We start from the raw sequence: 6000 nt of genomic DNA on the forward strand, positions 1-6000 counted from the left end.
CGATGCACCGCTTCTCTGGCCATGCTGGGGCCGCGTCCCACATGCAGCAGCTAGAAGGATGTGCAACTATGACATACAACTGTCTACTGGGGCTTTGGGGGAAAAATAAATAAATAAATAAAATTAAAAAAAAAAAAAAAAAAAGAGTAGAAGAGGCCTAAAAGAGGAGATGAGAGGCATCCAAGACATATTGCTTATTTTACAGGTTTGCTAGGCCTGCCTATGGGAGGACACGTGCATGCATGCACATGCACACACACACACACACACATACATATACATACACACAGTGCTCTTTATATAGAACAGTTGTTCCAAACACCTACGTGGTGTTCAGATTCACCTGAGATGCTTCCCAAAATGCAGATACCCAGGCCATGCCCCAGACATACCAAATCAGTTTCTAGGGCTGGAGTCAAGCATAAGACTTTGCATTGTAGGGAAGCATCCAGGCGATGCTGATGATCAGTCAGGTTTAGAAACCACTGATACAGAGGATACAACACAAGGAGAGGAAACAGAACACCTGAACTTGGGTCGCAGCGTCCCCATTTATTGAGGGACACTGGGCACCGCACTCTCTGAACCCGGGGGAAACATGTGAGACCTAGCTCCCACCGCCCCTGTGAGGAGGCAGTGTTACAGAAATACCCTTTGAAAACCATCAGACAATGCAAATGTTAACTGTTATCCCATACACAAACACGGGATGCGGCCTACATGGGTACATGTTCATGTGTATCCACGCACCTGCGTTCTCTGCAGAGAGGGCAGGTCTGATTTTCATCATTCTCCTTCACCTAAGCCCCTGGCTGTCTTCACTTCCAGATGGACTTTCTCACTTCCAGACATGCCCCCTGCTCGCCTCTCCCAATAGCTTGGCACAGTCCCTGATAATTTAAAAAAGATTTTTCTAACTGATGGATTTATCTACCATCTATGATCGCTCAGATGTTCATCCCTTCTGGGGAGTAGGAAGGAAGAGGAGTAGTCACTCTTGTTTAATGACAAAGGGAAACTCAGGCAGGTGGGTTCAGAGAGCTTTATACCATTCAAAGAGCAGTGATTCTTTCTTTTGAAAACCTGGCAAAAATGTACACACACAATTCCTCATACAGTTGCAGAGTTTCATAGACTTTCTGATGCCTTTCCATGGACCTCCTAGGAGGCCAGGAACTCCAAAGAACACCTGCCCCACCTGGCTCTGGCAGCCCAAGCTCTCTGAGCTCCCCAAGGTTCACGTTCAAGGGCATGAGGCATCCTTTCAGCCAGCCTTTGCTGAGTGACTGACTCATCACCCCCTCGCCCCAAGCTGTGAGATGAACTTGCCTGACCATCCCCCCTCCCCAAGAGAGAGGGTTAAAACCCAGTCACGCATTGACACATTACCTGCATCAGGACAGAATCTTCTCAGACCAGACTGTGCCTCACCGTTCCTGAACCTGCAGTACAGAGTCTGAGCTGCCATAAAGTATCAGGAGGATGGATGATCCTTATTGCAATAACAGAAAACACAGCTCAAACTGGCTTAAACAAGAAACGTTGTCCCTTGGTCTGTGACAACAAAAAATTTCAAGGTGGGTGGGCTTTCCGCAAGGTCTGATCCACCTGCTCTGCGCTGTTTCTTTTTGTCTCTCCACCCTCCTCCCTGGTGTCAACTTCAACCTAAAACTCTCAGCCTTCAAGGTTGCAATGCGGTTGCCAGCAGGAACCAAAGCTGTATGTGCCTTCATTCCCTCGAGAGAGAGAGAGAGAGAGAGAGAGAGAGAGAGAGAGAGAGAGAGCAAACTGCTTTTTTGATATCCCATGAAAGTGGAAGCTTCTTTCCAGGACCCCTCAGTCAATGTCTCCCCACATTTCATTAGCCCACATTGGGAAACATCCCGTCTCGATCAGAGCCTCTGACACCAGAGTGCTGCATGGCTGGGAATTCAGAACGTGGTAAAGATGGCATGCCTCCATGCTCAGACTCCCAAGTCCCAGTCATTGGGCTTAACTTCCCACTCCTGAGCAATTTAAACTGTTTTCAAAAAAGGAGTTAAGGAGTCAAAAGAAATGATCTTGTAAATGCTCAGGCTCTGATCTTGTCCCACACAGGCCCTTGGCAACAGCGTGAAACTTCTCAGAAAGGAAAGGGCAGATGGATTTTCACTTTCTAGAAAGGGAAGGAAACAGAATCTGCAGCCAGTCAGCTGAGTGGAATGCAGGCCACACAGGGAGGCGGAGACCTGGGGTACGCCTCCTTTGTCCTTTAGACAGCCTGTTGGGTGATCATGACGACTTGTTTATCCTCTCTGGCCTCTGTACAAAAAGAGTAAATTGGTCATCCCTTCCATTTTACAGCGATCCTGTGTAAGGTATGACAGCTTGGAAGGAAGCTGAATCCTCAGAAGATTCCAGGCTTGTGTCTACTGTGCAGAGGACAGAGAGCATGGTGTGTGGAGTGATTTCTGGCCAGCCCTCAATTGCCAGAACCATCCAGAAGGTCTTTTAGTGTAACTCCAATAAAAATACAGGTCTTATGTGGCCCTGGCTCTGCTTGGAGGCTCATATAAAGAAACATGATTCAGCAACTGAAAGTTATTTTAAAAGGAATTCAAATTATTTATTTGTATCTTTTGAAGAGATATAAACAATTTGCAAAGTTGTCCTAAAGCCCTTTTTTCTCCTCCCTAATTCTCTCACATCCATAGCTATTCAAGGGCCTTTTACATGTCAAAAGCTCCCATACTCCCTCTAGCACCCAAATGTCTCCCCTCTCTCTGAGCTCTTTATTATGGGGAGTGATTTAGCCTCTTGTATCAGGTCCTTTCCCTTTTCCTCCTGTCTCTTCCCACTCATTCTCCCAATTCTACATCCCAGAAGATCTGGATATTTCAAAGGTATTCAGCCAGAACTCTCCTTAGAATTCAATAAATCGTGTCCCTGTCACATAAGCATCATTGGGGAACAGACTTCCAGTCTCATATACACATAGATTATTCTAATACTATGTGTTAGTCAGGATTCTCCAGAGAAACAGAACAAATAGGATATATATATGAGATTTATTATAGGAATTGGCTCACATGGTTATGGAGGCCAAGAAGTCCCATGATTTGCCATCTGCAAGCTGGAGAACCGGGAAAGCTGGTGGTGTAATTCAGTCCAAGTCCGAGCGCCTGAGAACCTGCAGAGCCACTGATATAAGTCCTGGAGTCCGAAGCCAGAGAACTAAGAGTTCCTATGTCCAACAGCAGGAGAAAATGGACTTCCCAACTCAGAAAGAAAGAGGGAGAATTTGCCCTTCCTCCACCATTTTGTTCTATTCAGGCCTTCAGTGGATTTGATGATGCCCACCTACATTGGTGAAGACAGATCTTCTTTACTCAGTCTACTGATTCAAATGTTAATCTTTTCCAGAAACATCCTCACAGACACACTCAGAAATAGTCTTTTACCAGCTATCCGGGCAACCCTTAGCCCAGTCAAATTGACACATAAAATTAACCATCATATACCCCATCTTTTTTTTTTCCCCCCTTTTTCTCCCCAAAGCCCCAGTAGATAGTTGTATGTCATAGTTGCACATCCTGCTAGTTGCTGTATGTGGGATGCCGCCTCAGCATGGCCAGACAAGCAGTGCGTCAGTGTGCGCCCAGGATCTGAACCCGGGCTGCCAGTAGCGGAGCGCACATACTTAACCGCTAAGCCATGGGGCCAGCCCTTCACATACCCCATCTTGAAGTAGAACATCACCTTTAGTTATTTTTGCTAGTGGGGACAGGGGGTCATGAACCACCCACCTTGAGAATGTTACCTTCTAATAGCTTCGACTCCTGGAGTTGTTATTGGGAACAAGTCTACAGGATATTCTCCATTGGCTCCCCCAGCTCCACTCTCCAGCCTTCTGCACCCTGCTCTGAGATCCAGGAGGCTGACCTGTGTAATCCATACCAAGAGGCTCCCTTGCCCTCTGGTTTCTGGCTGGGTTTGGCCAATGGGAGGCATTGACAAGAGATAAGAAGGAGAAGAAGGTCAGGATGTTTATTCTGCCAGCTCCCACACTGCTGGGCTGATGGTTGGCCGAGGCTCCCATCCCAGGCCCTCTCCTAGTGGCAGCTGCCCCTGAGATCTAGTCACTACACCCAACTTGCCCCTTCAGCCTAGAGGTGGTAACAAGTCCCTGTTCTTGCTAGTCCCTGGCACTCGTTACCTCCTTCCCTCACTTCCTCCAGCCTTGTTGCTTCCCTGAACCCTTTCAACAGAGTTTACATCCTTTGTCCAACTCTCCTCACTACTGGAGTGACATGACTCAGACTGATTCAGCGCCTCCGACTTCTATAGTGTTGTCACCTCATTAGTCTCATCTTATCATTGTAAAGTAGAGACGGGAGGGAGGTAGGATTACACTCTTATTTATGGAGGTTCTGACACGTGAAACTTTAAAAAATGATTGAGTCAAATGTCAAGGTCTAACTTGCATCTTTGGACTGAGCTATCCACCATTTTTGGCCAAGTTAAGGATTTAATCAGTGGCTAAAGAACAGTGTCTCTCTGAAAACCTAAGTGGAAAATGAATCCACACCTGTCACTACCATGATCTAACTATGAGGCTACCACAACCAGGCAGGAACCACAAAAATTCAGGGTGAGGCTTTGCTGAGCTACCCAGCCAGGCTACTTTATCTTGACCACAACAAGACCAAAAGAGAGAGAGAAACACCAAGTATATCCTACAGAAATACTGAGGCAGTGATCAACATGATTTGAGTGATTCTGGAAAAGCCTCTCACCCTCAAAAATCCACACACATCCCCCATTTCCATCCCAGGCCTGATTAGGATGAAACCATATCTGCCCATATCTGAAATTTCATCAGTAAAGAGACATGACTTTCCTTTAGGCCAAATGTAAATATTGTTCCCTGGAAGGAGTAATTTAGTTACATTTGATTAATATTTCCATTATGTGCAAGGCACTGTGCTGAGCACTAGTTAATGTTTTAATCCTCTCCGTTACCCTTGAGTATGAAAAAACTGGATATCAGGAGAAGAAAGAGAAACCAGAGAGGTGGGGAGAAATGTGCCAAAAAGGAAGGAAGCTGAAGACACACTTTGCCTTTATTCATTCTGGGCTCAGGGGAGAGACTTTGGATTAGAGATATAAATAGGAGGTCTTGCAGAATATGGATGGTGTTTAAAGCCAAGGGACTACATAAGGCACCCAGAAGGAAGGGTAGAAAGGAGAGGAGAGGAGAGGCTATCCAAGAACTAAGCCCTAGGGCATTTCAATCTTAGAGCTTGTGAAAAAGGGAAAAGTGAATCCAGAAAAGAAAATGGAAAAGGAACAGCTGGTGAAGTAGGAGGAAGATTGGTAGACTCTGGTGTCTGGAAGCAACTGAAGAAAGTGTTTTATGAAGTAAGTGATCAAATAACTTAAATGGCTGTTGAGGGGCCAAATAAGAAGGGAGAACTGACCGTTGAATTTGTGAGCATAGAAGTCATTGGGAACCTTGATAAATGTGGTTTCACTGTCATGATAGGAGCACAAACCTTTTTGGAGCATATGTGACAGAGAATAGGAGATGAGGAAATAGAAATGGTACAGATGATTTTTTTAAAGTTTTGCTATGAATGGTTAGCAGACAAATGGTGAAGTAACTGGAGGAGAAGTCAGTGTCACGCATATTTTTTAAAAGATGAGAGTTATATCCCATTAGTATGCTGATAGGAGTGGTCCAAGTGGTCCAATAGGGAGAGAAAATTTGTCAATGTAGATGAGAAAGCAGATAATTGCTGGAATGACGCTTTTTAACAAGCAAGATAGGAAGGAATCTAATGCACAAGGGGAGGGCCTGACCTCAGATAGACGCGTGGATGGTCCATTCACCATAAGAGGAGGGAAGGCAGAGTATGAAAGCCTGAATACTAGAGGTAGGTATTTTTGGTGGTGGGAGGACAAGGATTTTTTTTTTTTTTTTTCTGATTTCTATTTTCTCAGTGGGAAAAAAGTGATATC

Source organism: Ceratotherium simum, chromosome 16 (genome assembly GCF_057802395.1).
Source record: "Ceratotherium simum simum isolate JZ-2026a chromosome 16, ASM5780239v1, whole genome shotgun sequence".
In the NCBI taxonomy this organism is placed as follows: Eukaryota; Metazoa; Chordata; class Mammalia; order Perissodactyla; family Rhinocerotidae; genus Ceratotherium; species Ceratotherium simum.